Here is a 17,413-nt window from a genome sequence, read left to right as displayed (position 1 = left end):
TGGCCAAGTCACATCTTCCTCTCTTGGGGAAGAGGAGAGAAACTCGTGTGAGTGTGTGATGATGTTTAAATGTACAGCTAAGCATAGAGTTTCCATGGGTCCTGTGACCTGTAAATCACAATCTGAGCATTGTGTTTATCTTTTCTCTTTAAAAACAAACCAACCAACCTGTATCTACAGGTAATTCCTTGATGCTATTAGTTTTTCCAGATCACATATTTTAGGAAATCATGAATATTCTATCAACACTGAAGTCTTCTGAGCATGTCTTGGCAGTTCTCTGCAGGGCCAACGGTGAAAGGTAAGGGACGAAAGCCTCAGGCAAACAGGATGCCTAGATATTTAGCTGGTTATCATCCTAGTGCCAAAGGCTATCGGTTTGGATGCTATGGGTGCCTTCCCAGATACCCCAGTTGCTCTGAGGTTCTGCAGCTAACAGCATCCCCCCATTCCAGAAAACTATCCTCAGCTAAATGAGAACCACTTAGAGTAAATAAACAATACTGCATCCAAGAGGAATGGTAGAAATTAGTGCCACCCTTAAAGACTTTAAGGATACAAGGGTAGTGAGGTTATGTTCCCCATCCCCAGCGAGGGTGGTTGTGTCCAATGACTGGCTGGGCCAGATGGCAGCACCTAGAAGTCATTAGCAAGGTAGTCAGAATTACCATAGTGGGCAGCAAGGTGGGAATGACAGCCTGGATCTGGCACTGAGCATATGGATCTTTGGAGATTGCTGAAAGGAAATGGTTTCCCTAGAGACACACTATATGGAAGCCAACAATATACATGTATTTTTCAAGGGGAATTGGAAACAGGGTCCAAATTGTTGCTGATCCCTAGGAGCCCCCAAGTATTATGGCCACTGTGTTAGGGTAGGATAGGGGCACATACAGGTCAAGTGAAAAATGGCCCATATCCCTAGTTTGTAAATATATACTTGAAATGGCCATACTTAGCAGCTGGAAGAACTCATGTCTGTTCTCTGACCAGTAATAGCTATTGTCATAAAAGGGGCCAGATAGAAGTCCCTAAAGCTGCCATTTGCAGGAAAGAGAGTAAGTACACGATACTGCATCCAAGAGGAATGGCAGAAATTAGTGCCACCCTTAAAGACTTTAAGGATACAAGGGTAGTGAGCCCCACTCCTACCTATTCAATTTAGCAATTTGGCTCCTCAAAAACCAAGATGGATCATGGCAAATTATAATGGGTTCTTGCAAACTGAAACCAAGTTAGAACCCCAATTGTAGCTTCCCTGTTGGCAGTGGCATCTTTACTGGAGCAGATTACAGCCTCAGGTACAGAGACTTTGGCTAGGTAAGTGAATTATTTTAGTGGATGCATAATACCCATCATGAAGGAGGACCAGAGGCACTCACATTTATATGAGATGGATGACAATACACATTTATGCCCTTGCTCCAGATATATAGTAAATGCTTCTGCTATGTGTCACTATGTAGTCATAAGGTGTCTGGACCACTTGAACATTCACAGAACTTCACATTGGCGCACTGTATTGATAATATCATGTAATAAACAATAAGAACTTGAACAAGAAGTGACAAGTGCTCTGGAGGCTGTGATTAGACACAGGAACTCCAGAGTGAGAGTTAAAGCCTACAAAGATCCAGGGGCCTGCCAAACAAGTGAAATATTTCAGGGCCTGTTGACCTAGGGCAAGCCAGGATATCTCATTCAAAGGATAAGTTATTGTACTTTGTACTTCTGCCAGTAAGAAAGAAGCATTATGTTTGGAGGGCTTATTCAAGTTTTCAAGGTAACATATTCTGTTCTTGGGAAGATTGTTCTGACTTCATTCATTGAGCCACATAGGAAGCTCCTAGTTTTCATTGGGGCCCAGAACAAGAATGGCTCTGCAGCAGAAATAGGCTGTGTTTCTTGGACCATGTGACTCAGAAGAGTCCGTGGTTAATAGAGATAAATAATACAGAAAGAACAGTATGGAGTCTGTGATAATCGCCAACATGAGAGTCACAGCATGGATCCCTAGGATTCTGGACCAAGGCCATGCCATCTACAGCAGGGCAAGAGTCACCATTAAAAAATAGCTCCTGACATGGTATTTAGCCCTGGTAGACACTAACTGGTAGAGTGTCTAACTGGGGTTATCAGCCAGAACTAATCATCAGGAAGTGTGTACTTTTAGACAGAAGTTCAAGGTGGTCCAGAAGTAATTCATTGTGACATGGAAGTGGAAATTCCAAGACTGGGCTTAAGTAGCTCTAAAGAGCACAAAAAAAAACTGCAGGAACAGGTGACTTAGACACCCGTGTCCCTAAGCACTAATGCAGTTACCCCTTTCTCAGTTCATACATTTGACCTTGTGGGGGAGTTCTCATTGTCAGAAGAGGAAAATGACTGAACTTAGTTCATTAATAGGTCCATTTAATATGTGAAGTCAAGCCAAAAATGGATTGCTCAACTGCTTCTCTGTTAGGTGACAGTAAATGTCAGTGGTGAAAACCTCCCAGAAGTCAGATCTTCAGGCACGTGTTTGCTCATCCACTTTACATGGGGAGAGAAGTAGCCCAAGAACATTGAGGAAAAGGTGGTCTGGGGAAATAGGTTTGAGGATCTACCTGTGTGAGTAGCACAGTATGAGAGGATCTGCTCTTTGAATTGAATGTTAATGCCCACCAGAAAGCATCTGTTTCAGAAGAAACACTAAGCCAACACATGGACAGGATAAGTTGGCCAACTGATGTGCACCAGCCTCTGTCACTGACCACCACAAGGCTTGCGCAGTAGGGTCACGGACAGAGCAGCCATGGTGGGAGAGATGGAGGCTTAACCACAGGTCCCAAAATGTGTTCCCTCCCCAAGGCTGAAAGCTTCTGCTGCCGCTGAATATCTTGCCCACCAGTAGCAACACCTCTTGGGTCCCAAGAAGGTGTCAAGGACACCCTGCAGCTGTACTGGCAGTTGATGTGTTGGACCCCTTCCATGTGGGAAAAGGCAATTTTACATCTGAGTAGGATGGAGAAGGATCCACATATGGATTTGCCTTTCCTTTCTATAGCACCTGAGCCGACAGTACCATTAAGAGCTCACAGAATGTCTGATCCCAGGGATCCCACATAACATCAATATTATGGAATGAATGTTTCTTTGCCCTCAAAATTCATATACTGAAGTCAGATTCTCAAGGTGATGGTATCTGGGGTGGGGCCTTCTGGTGGAGCCCTTCTGGATGCGACTAGGGACCTTGCAGGAAGCTCAGTTTCTTCCCGCAATGTGACGATACGATGGGAAATCAGGAGTCAGTCTGCAACCCAGAAGAGGGACCTCACCCTGGTTGGCACCCTGATCTCAGACTTTCAGCCTCCAGAACTGTGAGAACTAAATTTCTGTTGTTCATAAGCTACCCACATTATAGTGTTTGGTTCCAGCAGCCTGAGTTGATGAAGATAATCACCCTGGACAAGCAGCCTGTTGTTATGGCCAAGGAAGCGAGGCAGTGGGCATGTGCCATGGAATCCGATGATTCTATCATATTCTGTACATTCAGAAGTTGCTGGAATAAAGAGCTTGGAAAGTCACTTGAGGGTGCCTTTGAGGTACCCACTGGTGGAAGACACCCTCAGTGAGGACAGAGTGCTAGCCTTCAGGATACAGTATACTCTTTAAAACCAGTGGCCGTTCTATGGTACTGTCCTCAACAGGCTGAATTCATAGGTCAGGGAGCCAAGAAGCAAAAATAGAACGGGACAGCTCAGTGGTTGGGGAATTTATGATTCTCATCCCTTCACTCAGTCTCTGTGGTTCTAAATGTCCTATTTCTACCAGGGCACCCTGTAAGAATCCCAGTAACCTTAAACTATGGTGGCCACCTAACTCCTTTGTGTTTCTCATGATATGACACCACCAGGCACTGAAAGGACCTACCCACTGGCAAGGATTATTGACCTTGATGCTTGTAAAAAGATAGGACTGCTGCTACTTAACCGAAGAGGGAAAATTATGTCTTGTGCTCAGATAACCCACTGGGGTGTCTCTTGGTACTTTCACACACAGTTACCACCTGCCTAGTAAAAGGTCAAGGACAGTAACTGTCTGATAAATGTATGGTACCCAGGACCTCAGAGAGTTCAGGCATGGAGGTCTGGGATGTCAGCACAAGTGTGAGACAAGGAGAACCTAGAATATGTAGTGGAGAATAAAATAATGTGTCATCTAAGGCCTGAGGACCAATTGCACGGTGGGGCTATAGATCATCACCCTAACTTGGCTCTTGGAAGTCTGCTCATAAATGTGACTGTGTTTATATATAATAAACTTAATATAAAAATCAAGAGTTCTGAATAGTACAGGAGGTGGACTGGCTTGGATGTTGATGGTGCACCGTTCAGATCCTTATCCAGGTGGATGGGTCCAACCCCTAATGAGTGTTAGCTGCTAACAGCTCGCACCTGCTTCCTTCTCCAGAGACTGCCCTTTGGCCGAAGAGAAGCTGCCTCGACTGAGAAGTTTTCCTCCTGCCCCCTTTCTCTACTCCATGCCCAGCAGCTAATGACCAACAACTGATTTACACAGGGTACAAAAGTCCATTTCCCTTGTCTGAAGATGGACCACTCTGTGGTACGATGTGTACTCCAGAGCACCTCTTGAGATCAGATCGAAGTTAGTTTCTATCCAGACCACTTTAATTAGGTTTCTTTATCCTATCCTGCTTGCCCATGCCCTGGTCCCCACACACTCACTACATTATGTCAACAAAAATCCCTGTCTCTGGCAATGCTTCCATGGAACCTGACCTAAGGCAATTATCCCCCTCTCTACCTGTCTCTTGCATGTGGGGAGCTCTTTCTGTTCTGTGCTGCATAAGGGTGTCCTGGGAGGCATAACATATTGAGGGTGATAGCCTATTTCTCCTTTCTCAATAGTTTGTCAGTCCTGAGAATGAGCCCAGAATGCAAATGTTCTTTTCTTTGAACTCCTAATCCATCATCTTAATGTAAGTATCATTCAATCTATCAGTGAATGTCAGAATTATTCATTACCAATCATACAACACCTCTTGATTTTATACATTATGCACAAAATGCTTCATTTCACATTTCTACAACTTTGCTTGGAATTTAAGTGTTTACTCTTGTAATCACCCACCATTACAAATTATTAATCACAGTAGATTGGGTGAGATTTTCCCTTCTCCTTTCGCTCTTTACCTAAATATCCAAATTAAGGAAATACTTCTCTTAAAATACACTGCCTTGCAAAGATGACTCATCCTGATACTGCCTTATCAGTAGGACATTTTTTCAAGGACAGCATGATACTTTTTGTATAAGTTGTGAGGCTTATAAACCTTATGAATTGAGGTTCACTTTTTTTGCCTATGGATGTCCTATCATTCCAGAACCATTTGTTGAACATACTCTTTACTCCATCGAATTAGTTTTGCCACCTTTGTCAAAAACCAGTACCGCATTTGTATGGGTCTATTTGTGAGTTCTCTATTCTATTCATTCAGTCTGTGTGCTTATCCCTAGGGCAATGCCACACAGTCTTGATTACTGTAGCTATATAAATAAGTATTGAAATCCGGCAGACTGATTCCTCCCACTTTTCTTTTTTAAAATTATATTAGCTATTCTAGTTCCTTGTCCTTCCATCTAAGTTTTAAAATAATCTTATCTATATCTACAAAAAAACTTGCTGGGATTTTTTCCCCTTTTCCCCCCAGTTTTATTGAAGTATAATTAACAAATAAAAATTATACACATTTAATGGTATACAATGTGATGGTTTGATGTATGTATACATTATGAAATAATCTCCACAATTAAGCTTATTAACATATCTATTATCTCAGTTTTCATCATTTTTTTTTTGTGGAGAGAACATTTAAGATCTACTGTCAGCAAATTTCAAGTATACCATACAGTATTTTTAAGTATGGTCATTATGCTGTACATTAGATCCCCAGAAATACCCATCCTGCTTAACTGAAACTTTGTGCCTTTTGACAAGTTTGCCCTATTCCCCATCCCCTGGCAACATTCATTCTAATCTGTCTCTGTGAATTTTACATTTATAGATTCAAAAATAAGGGAGATCATACAGGACTTGTTTTTCTGTGTCTGGCTTATTTCGCTTAGCATAATTTCCAAGTTCATCCATATTGTCACCATGACAGAATTTCCTTCTTTAGGATTTTCTGTCTGTAAAACTATATCATCTGAAGACAATTTTACTTTTTTCTTTCCCATTTGGATGCCTTTTATTTCTTTTTCTTGTCTAATTGCTCTGTCTAGGAATTCCAGTACTATGTTGAGTATATGTGATAAGACCAGGCATCCTTATCTTGTTTCTGAACTTAGAGGAAAAAGTGAAAAAAGAGAAATGCTGTCAGCATTTCACCATTGAATATGATGTTAGCTATGGGTTTGTCATATATTGTCTTTATTATGTTGAGGTACATTCCTTCTATATCTATTTTGTTGAGGGTTTTGTTTTTACCATGAAAAGATGTTTATATATTTGCTTTTTCTGCATCTATTGAGATGTTCATATGATTTTTATTCTTTATTATTACTGTGATATAGCACATTTATTGAGCCATCCTTGTATCACGGGGACAAATCGCACTTGATCACTGTGTATGATTCCTTGAATGTGCTGTTGAATTTGATTTGCTAGTATTTTGTTAAGGATATTTGCATCTACATTAATCAGAGATATTGGCCGAAGATTTGTAACATCTTTGTTTGGCTTTGGTGTTAAGGTAATGCTGGCCATGTAAAATGAGCTTGGATGTGTCCCCTCCTCTTCTTGTTTTGGGAGAGTTTGGGAAGAATTGGCATTAATTCCTCTGTAGAAGTCTGGTAGAATTTACCAGTGAAAACATCATACTGGGCCTTTTTTGGAGGGGGAGAGTTTGATTACTGACTCAATTTCTTTACTCTTTATTGGTCTCTTCAGATTTTCTATTTCTTTTTGATTCGGTTTTGGTAGGTTGTGTGTTTCTAAGATTCATCCGTTTCTTCTAGGTTATCGATCTTGTTGCCATATACTTTTTCCTAGTAGCCTATTTTATCCTTTGTATTTCTGTGGTATGAGTTGTAATGCTTCCTCTTTCATTTATAATTTTATTTGAGTCTTTTCTCTTTTCATATAGATAGTCTAGCTGAGGTTTGCCAATTTATTTTTTCAAAAACCTACCTCTTCATTTCATCAATCTTTCTATTGTTTTTCTAGTCTCTACTTCATTTGTTTCTTCTTTGATTGTTGTCATTTTCTCCCTTTGCTCACTTTGGGCTTAGTTTGTTTTTTTTCCTGTTCCTTGAGGTGTAAGTTAGGTTGTTTCTTTAAGATATTTTTTTAATCTAGGCATTTTTTGCCATAAATGTCCATCTTAGAACTGCTTTTGCTGCATCCCATTGCTATTCCACCATCTTGCTGATGTCACTCCTCTTACTGAGATTTTGATAACAATTTCATGATTTTCATAATTCTCATAATTTTTTGAGTGATTGTAGGTGTTATTGTGTTTTTAATTTTGGTGTCCATGTGGCTATTGCAAGTATATATAATATTAAATAGATTGTGTGTGTGTGTGTGTATGTTTATCTTAAATCCTGTGATTTTACTGAACTCACTTATTATTTCTAGGTTTTTTTTTTTAAGATTCCTTGGGATTTTCAATACAGACAGTCATGTCATCTGCAAACAGGGGAAATTAAAAAAAAATTTTTTCTTTCTGATCTGTATGCCTTTTATTTCTTTCTCTTGTGTTATTGTACTGGCCAGAATCTACAGCATTATGTTGAATAAGAGTGATGAGAGTGGACACCTTTGCCTTGCTCTCAGTCTTAGGGGGAAGGCATCCAGCCTTGTACCACTAAGTATAACATTAGCTGTCAGGTTTTGGTAGACATTCCTTCTCAAGTTGATTAAGTTCCCGTCTATTCTTATTTTCCAAGAATTTATCATGAACAGGTATTGGATTTTATAAAATGTATTTTCTGTATCAATTGATGTAATTATGTAATTTTTCTTCTTTAGTTTGTTGATACAGTAGATTTTTGATAATTGAATTTTAAATATTGAATCAGCCTTGCATCCCTGTAATAAACTCTACTTGGTCATGATGCATACTTTTTACATATTGATGAATTTTATTTGCTAATATTGTAAGAATTTTCACATCTATATTTATGAGAAACATCAGTCTATTTCTTTTTCTGTCTTTATCTGCTTTTTGTATCAGTGTAATAGTAGCTTCAGAAAACAAATGGGGGAATGTTCTCTCCTATTCTATTTTCTGGAGGAGACTGTGTAAAATTGGTGTTAATTCTTTCTAAGTTTGGTAGAATTGTCCATTGAAACTGTCAGGGATTTAAGATATCTTTTTTGGTAATTTTTAAATAACAAATTCTATTTCCTTAATACTTACATGGTATACAAATTGTGTTTCACACTGGGTGAGTTGTACCAGTTTGTGATTTTTGAGTAACTGGCCCGTTTCATGTAAGTTGCAAAATTTATTCTTGTTGTGTTGTTTATGTATCTCATTATCTTTTGGATGTCTGCAGAGTCTGTATTGATAACCCTGTTTCACTGCTGATATTGGTAATTTTTATGTCTCCTCTCTTATTTTGTCAGTCTTGCTAGAGGCTTGCTAATTTTATTGATCTTTTCAGAGAAGTACTCTTTTATTTTACTAAGTTTCTTTATTTTTCTGTTTTCAGTTTTTAGCTGTATTTTGTGGGAGGAATACATCTTTTCCATCTTCCTGGAAGTGGAGACAGCTGATGCGTGCTTACTAGCAGGTAATCAGACCTTCTCTGACTCAAATGCAGTTCATTTATCTTTTCAAAAAATGCTCCCCGGAGTTTATTCAAACTTCTCTTCCCAGTGATTTATATACAAGACAATTTATATTCTCAGACATCACTCTGTGTTCTTGTTAATCTTCACCCCCTGTCCTGGAGAAGAATGAATTCATTGTCAAATGTGTATCATGGACAATAATTATAATAAATGTAGATGAAGAAGAGAAGCCTTTATGTTAGAGTGGTCAAGGAAGGGTTCATTGAGGAGGTGAGGTCTGAGATGGATTTTTGACTTATTGATGTAGATGGAGCAAGTGAGAGAGGGACTCGATATGCCAGTCTGAACTACAAGAGGGCAGCATGAAGTCAGGAAAAAAGATGTATCATGAAAAATAATCAGGTTGGCTTCCTGTAGAAAAGTAACCAAAAGAATATGAACTCCTTTTATTGAACAAGTGTTATACTTGTGCATTTATATGCATATATGTGTGTGTGTATCAGTGACTAGGTGTTTTGCTACAGTACAGATGAGATTCTGTTACTCTGGCTCCATGTCCTCCACTCTGGGCAAAGAATGTTTAGGGAATTCAGAACTACACCCTGACTGGTACAGAAACTAGGACACTTATGATGAGAGAACTGGTCCACAATTAGGTTTGAGATGAGACACATATATTTGATGGATCCGGAGACCTCAGATGAGGCTGGACTGAGAGCAAGAAAAGTAACAGGGGCCATGGAACTGTAAGGCCAGAGGTTTGGCAGAGAGGGCCAAGGTTAGAGGGGACAGATTCCAGCTTCAGAGTGAATGAGGGTTGGGCTGTTTGCATCTTCTCTGCTATTCAAGTGTCTGAGCATCCTGGGAAGGAGGAATCTATGGTGCTACAGGTACCACAGGTCTACATCTGAACCTGTTGTGTAAAACTTGGTCATGAGAGACACAAGACACAGCAGCAACAGAGGCCTGTAGACTGAAAGCTTTGCGGTACTGCAGCTCTGTTGGATGGAACTTCAGACATCAGGGCTAGAATTCCTGGCAGCCCTGGTATCTGAAGTTCATGTGTTAGGACTGTGAGCAATTCCACCATCTCCATCTCCATTCAGGCTTCTAAGAGGTAATAACCAGAGAGGGCGTTAATGGAAAGGACCAGAATTTCTGATATGATGGACCTGTGGGATATAACAGTGAGACTCGGGGGTGGGACTGATCATAGAATATTTATACTTAGCAGCTGGTAAAGACTGGTACAAACTGGTGAGTTCTGACATTAATACATTTCCCCCACATATTGCATGTAAGGCAACATGCTTTATACATAGTATTTCTTTTATGGGAAGTATGTCTTATCCTTTCAAATTAAACTAAAGCTCAGGTAAAATGTTTTGCCCCAGATTGTTCATCCAGTAAGATCTGGAGGTGAATTTGGTTTGATTCCAGTTTGGCTTTGACTCCATCACTGAAGCTTTAACCAAACTGTAGGTCTAGCGCTCAAGACCTGGGAGCACACATGGGTCATTTGTTCATTCTTGTTTCTTCTAATATTGGCCTACAATTGGAATGTGACAAATTGTGATTGATTAGACCACATCAAAACAGCAGCTGAGTGGTTAGGATGTGGCAAAGCGCAAGCAGTCTGTGGGAAGTTTGCAGAAAGGGTACCCTTTTCCAGAAAGTAGTCAAGAGCATGGGGAGTGTAGAGGTGGCAGCCCCTGGGGTTGACCTATTAAATCTATGTTCAATAGTCTCTCAGAGCTTTCTGGGCTGCATGTGATCCATTCCTGGGAAGGCCATCTGTAAGCAGCTTCTCATAAATAAATGGTTGAACTTTATATTACTTCTAAGGTTGATGATGAAATAAATCATAGGTCTAGGAATATGGTGAGCTTGAAAGTTGGAGTTCTTAAAATCTTACTTCCCTTGGGGAGAATAAAAGCTGTGGCTCTTTTGTTGTGATAATGATGGACTGTCAGTGTCTGCCTGAGCCCTGCTCACTAACTAAATCCTGGTAATTGCTAATTGCTTTGAGAAGAAAACTGACTCATAGCCCGAGAGTGACTTGCATATCAATGTTTCAGGCCCCCTGTGCTGGTTTTCTGTTGAGAGCTGGAAATGTGTTACTGGAGTCTGCACACTGGCTTCCACATTTTCCTGCAGGTTAGGCTGATTTAAGTGTGACTTTTGCCAAGAGATATCATCACTGGGAAATCTAAAATGTGGGCAGTGGGGTCATTGTTTCTAGTTGCTGGCTATTTTGGTTTATAGATCATGTTTTTCATTTCATATACAGTGGAGAAAATGAAATGTGTTTGAGTAAATTTCTAGTAAGCTAGGCATTAGGGGCTGATATAAGTGGCTACCCACATTTGCCAAGGCTTCAGCGTCTTTCACTGTGATTGTTTCTCTGAAAATATATTAGCCTACTACAGACTTAGGGCTGTGTCAGACCTAGATGCAGGCATAGCAATGCCCTTCCTTTCCTTAAGGACAATTCTAAACTAAAATGGGCATCCCCAGTGCCCCCCAAATAAGGGGTTCTTTCTGACATGCTGGTGACCCAGTCACAGTGAGTGAACATGGTCAGAGGGGACGCAGACATGAGTCCACTCAAAGGGCCACAGCTATTGACTACTGTCCTTTCCCAGTACTGTTCAACTATGTGTATTTTCTGGTTTGTAGTTCGCTTCAGGTTGAAGAAAATTTAAAGGCAAGAGATTCTAAAGGGAGATCTCAATGAGTTTAAGGTACCATAAAAGGGAACCATTTTTAAACCCCTAAAGGGAGAACTATAACCCTGCTCCTGACCTCTCCAATATCTGGCATGAACAGGATCCTCTTCCCATCCTTTCTGCTGGATTCTGATACCTGCCACACACGCTGGCTATCACCAGTTCCAGGATGTCTACCTCGGCTGCCTCCCTTCCCTCCAAGCACAGGCAGAGCGCCTTGTCCTTTCTGGTATTTAGCCCAGAAGGTGAAACTCACAGGACCATGGAAAGAGTCCTGATGGTGGGGCCACACCTCCACACACTTAAACAATGTAATTCATTTGGAGCAGGGCCCAGGCATTGGCATTTTTTAATTTTAAAATAATCAAATGATTTAAATGACTAACTGGAAGGACAATCACTTCTATAATGAAGGAATTCTAAAATACTAACATTTTCAGGAACCACATAACTGTCTTTTTTTTTTAATGGAAAGCTTTCTGCATATTGTCTAATTTAATTCTCTTATGAGTTATCAGTGACTTTGCAGTGGCAGCAAGAGGCTCCGAGAGGTTAAGAAGTGCTGGTGAGCAGAGATGTGAGGGGTTGTACTTGGTCAGTGTGGCTCTGAAGTTTAGAATTTCCATTACTAAGCTATTACCGGTACTATTCTAATTTTTTGTTTTATACTGGGCTCTGAGCAACTTGAAAGAGTAGACTACGTCTTTTTCTTCTTTCTAGTGCTTAGCATTATGCCTGATGATAGTTGGAAGAGTGAGAATACTAAATGTTGTTCATGCATTCAGGGTGCTTCAGCAGAGATGGATCTTGGCACTGACCTCTGGGTCTTCCTAGTGCTACAAATAAAAGTCAGCTAAGGAGATCTTCCAGATCTTATTGGCTTTACTCATTGATTCATGAATCAGGCAACAACCAGTCTAGCAGACGGAAAGGAACTCTGAAGAGCTATGCAGACAGGAGATTTCATCTGCAGAAAGGAGCAGGAAGGCAGTTGTCTAAAGTGGAAGAGCCGGCTGGTCATCACAAGGTTACTCTTCTTACAGGGGAGAGCAGATTTATCAGGCAGTTTACTTAGTAATGCTGATCTGGCAATTCCTGACTAACTAGTATACGTTCCCTTTCGAAACTGTAATTAAGTTAAGTCTCCATTTGGTGACATGAGCTTAGCACAAGAGATTCCATTTTGAGCCTGTTGCCTTGTTTTTGACCAGTCGTTTCTTTTCTCGTGTCTGGCTCCTGTGAATCCCACTATCTCCCCTGTCCTTCAATACTCTACCCACTGATCTCCATCCCATACTCACTTCCTTTATCTTACCCACTTTCCCTTGCTTACTTTTCCAGGCTAACTTGGCTGAAGTAGTTTTTATTTCTTTGAATTCTCATAGAACTTAAAACATGTATTATTTGACTTAGGACTTAATCTCTACCATTATCTGTCTTATGTATAAAGGCCATGTGCTTCCATTTGGATCTGTAAGATGATTGGAGTAAGATTGTAAACAGACGAGAATCTTCCATTTGGAATTCCCAGTAACCCCAATAATCCAGCTATAGAGCACTTTCAAATTAACTTCAGCTTATCTCGTTTTGTCCTAATTGTAGAAAAAATATTTCTAACATTAGAAAATAAAAGTATTGGCATAAAGAACTGAGTATATAAATGTTTATCTGTTTATTTAGCCATAAGGAATTTGTTAATCTTATACAGGTCATGCCACAGAAAATAAACATATTCAGAGATAACAGATACATTTTTAAATCATAAATATATTCCTATCTTATCCTTTCTTTTCATCAGTGTACATAGCTGTGATCTTCTCTTTGCCATTAATTAACCTCTACCTTTATTCTTTTCCAATATTGGACTTGGGTTTATATTTCATTTGCATTACCTCTATTCTTAGGGAATAATTTTTGAGAGAAGTAGTGTAAGGTGGAAGTTAAGAGCATAGTTTTGAAATAAACTTACTACCTGGGTTACAGTGGGGAATGTAATCTCTCAGTCTCCAATTTCTTTATCTATAAAGCAGGATAGTAGTAGTACTTGTGAAGATTAAATGAGATCATTGTAAATAAAGCACTTAGTGGAAGAACTGTGAATAGTTTGCACTTGATGAATGTCAGGATACCCTTATTAACATCTTTATTATTATTTAAAGGGTTATGAATGAAGGGTTCTTCAAAGACACTTTATATTCCCCCACTAGTAGTGGGCACTTTTTCTGGCAAGTGGGTGGGGCAGCTGCTTACTACTCCGCTCGCCTCGTTGTTTTTCCTTTGCGTGGCAGTGAACGGGTTGGAATCCCTTCAAGGTCCGTATAATACGGGTGGATCATGGGAAGTGGCTGCTGGTTTCCATTGCACTCCCCATGCATTTCAACTTAAGGAGCCATAAATTTTTGCTGTGCCTGCATTTCAGCATCTGTCCTGGCTACTGTTTCCTGGGAGGCTGGAAGAGGGCTCAGGAAGAGGGCTGAGGGGCTGAAGATTTAGGTAGGACATGAGGTCCTCTAGCCATTCTAGAGAGAGAGAATATGGTGAGCACGGGAGGTTTAGATGAGCTCAGCCTGCAGAATCAACTGACTACGTGTAACATCAGTTTCTGCTTTATCTGGCTGAAACCTGGTGCCATGGTTTTTCTCAGAGTCAAGGGTAACCAAATACCATAAATTGCCCTAGAAGCTTCCTCCTGTTTTACTTTTCTCCTTCTACCTTAGGCAGAGTGTTCTTCATATGAAATATTTAACCTTTGGTACAGTTAATAATGGGAGGGGCAGAGGAACAGCACCAGAGCGATGGAGAGGCAGCAGCCAGAAAAACAGCACTGTGGCAGGTTGTGATTGCGACACAGGTAGGATTGTGCATGTGACCCCTTTGACATGGCTTCTTTGACAGCCAGGACCCAGCGAATTCATTTGGCCAGGCCTTTCCTGGATATGATGAGTCAGGCTCTCTGGACGGGCAGAGCTGAATTACCTCTTTGTAAGTCGTAAACCCTCAAAAAATAATGGTTCCCCTCCTCTCCATATGCAAATGAAATCGTGAAAATAGTCAAAGGGAAAGAAGGAAAGGCCAGAGAAGTTCTGAATTTTCCTGTTATGATTGCATTGGTGCTTCCTTAGGGAATATTAATATCAAGGTCAGTCTCCTCTCGGTCTTTGTTTTTAGTACGTCTGCTTTGATTTTCCTCTTAGGAAGTGCATGTCTCGTTTTGGTGGGAAAGCCGAGCTGAGTGCAGTACCAGACACTAGGGAAATTTTGAATGGAGCTGCCTCACTGCCTTCATTTCTCTGGAGCCTCTATGTCCCCCTGCCGAGGCTGAGAGGTTCTGCGGGCCTGGATAGGAGGCCCAGGTGGCTCAGAGAGGTTGGTGTTGTGGCCAGCTCAAGTCTTTCATATGCTGGCCAAGGAGCCTGTCACTAGACAGAAGACAAAATTTAAAAAAAACAACAACAAAAAAACTCCAAAAGATTCACCTGGATCCAGACAGAGATGAAGTCTATCAATATTACTTAGGATGGGCACACAGACTTGATAGTTAAGTTACCTGTTTTCATACACCTAATTCAAGCTGGTCTATCTTGCTCTTACAAAAGATATCTCCAATTAAGTCCATGATACAGACAGTGAACAAAGCTGTATCAGGTTGTGGACTATAGGTTTGACCTACCGAAATAGTCCAAGACTCAGTTGGCCACCAGGTTGCCCTAGAAATCCCATGAACTCATAGGAGATGGGTGGGAAGTACAAAAGGACTCTGATATCTTCTCTTCTCAACATGAAATTTAATTTAAAGAGATAGGTCCTATCATCTATTTTTGATGTGTGCTAGTACCAAGCCCATTTCCTCTTCTCCAACAGTGTTTTTCTTCTGTTCTTGTCCTAAAAATGCATATGAATTTTTAAACAAGCTACTGGAAGAGAACTGTCTGAGCTTTTGCAGGACTGCCTGATTGCTCCTGCTATCTGGGTCAGAGGTTGGAAAGGAACAAGTCTGAGTCACGGATGAATATCTTTGAACAAGTTGCTGTTTTGTGTATGCTTTATCCTACATAGTGTAGCTTCTGGATATACAATGTCTCCAGAACTTTCAGTACTGAGTAAGTTCCCAGCCTCAGCCTGGGGTTTAGAGGAAGGGGGAGGGATGACATAGGGTAGAAGTTGCGTATTTTGAGCACAGCTCCAGTACCAGAGCCATTTTATCTGTTATCATCATCTCGACTTCCCAGAGAAATATGTGTCTTTCCTGCAGACATAAACTGGTTTGGAGAAGGTAGCAGTGTCCTGCCTCTCAGACTTAAGGCTTGGACTGAATGTTGGTGCATGAGAAAGGAGCACACTACTGGCTGAGTTTACCCCAGGGGGAGGACTCTCCCCTCTCCAACCCTGGGCATGAAACAACTTCTCCTTTGCTTTAAGGCTCCAGGAGGAATAACTCATTTCCAAGCCTTGGGTATAAACATAACTCTACTTTTAAGGTAGGGATCTGGGAATTAAGCTGGATGGAGATGGACATGGACACTGCTTCCTGGTGATCTTTCAAAAAATACAAATCTTATCATTGGACTTCCCTGCTTAAAGGTCTCTGCTGGTTCCCCACTGTCCATTGAATCAGGTATACATTCCTTAAATAACATCCAAGGTTCTTTAGGATTTGGCTTCAGCCAGACTTGAAGCTCCTTCCAATGTTCAGTTCTCAAATGTTATGCCCCAGTCACTGCCAATTCCCATTCCCAGAAGGCAATACTTGATATTAATCAACATCTCGATGGGCTTTTCTGTAGAAATCAACAAGCTGATTCTAAAATTTATATAAAAATGTACAGGGTCAAAAACAGCAAAGTCAGTCTGAGGGCAAAATCAAAGTTAGAGGCCTTAAGCCAATAGATAATCAAGACCCATTGCCTAGTTATGGTATCTAAAATGGTGTCAATAAACCGATGGAACATATTAAACAGAAAAGACCCACACATACAAGATTATCTGAATTATAGAATGGGTATACTTCAGTGCAAAGGGGAAAGAGTCTTTGCAGTAAATGGTGGTGGGTCAGTTGTATGTCCATATGGAGATGCTTCTTCATATCATACACATAAATAATATTCAGGTGAATTTCATACTTTGAAAGGTAAAAGCTCTGGAAGAAAACATAGGCAAATATCTTCTTCTCTTGCTAATAGGCAAAGATATCTTAAACAGGATGTAAAAGCCACTATCATTGATAAATTAGAACATATTAAAATCTAGAATTTTCACTCATCCAAATATGAATATAAAAAAAAGTATACTGAAAATGAAAAACAAAAATAAAACATTTCGAGTCCTAGAGTGGGAAAAGACACTTTCAATACATATATCTAATAAAGGACTTATATCCATGAAGTATAAAGATCTATAAGTCAACAGAAAATGACTTACACCCCAAAAAAGAACAGGCAAAAAGCCTATATAGGTGTTTCCCAAAAGAGAATTTGCAAATGCCAATAAAGATGATGAAATGGCCAACATAACTCCAAATCAAATCAAAGAAATGCAAACTAAATTCAGAATAAGATATCACTACTACCAAGATGGCTAAAAGTATTAAAAACTCACAATATGAAATGTTGGCAAGGATGTGTAGCACTGGAACTCTCTCATACACTGCTGGAGGGAAGAGAAAATTGACAAAGTCAATTTAGAGAACCATTTGACATTACTTACCAAGCAATTCCATCTCCTGGTATGTACGCAAAAGAAATTCATATGAATGTGACCCAGAAGACATGTATATGCTAGCACTATTTTTGACAGTCGAAGACTGGAGACAGCCCAGCTGTCTATTAATAGCAGAATGGATGAATAAATGTGTTATATTCATACAAAGTGTGGAGGCTTTTGGA

Source organism: Manis javanica, chromosome 13 (assembly GCF_040802235.1).
Source record: "Manis javanica isolate MJ-LG chromosome 13, MJ_LKY, whole genome shotgun sequence".
Classification (NCBI taxonomy): Eukaryota; Metazoa; Chordata; class Mammalia; order Pholidota; family Manidae; genus Manis; species Manis javanica.
This window is presented reverse-complemented; position numbering follows the sequence as displayed.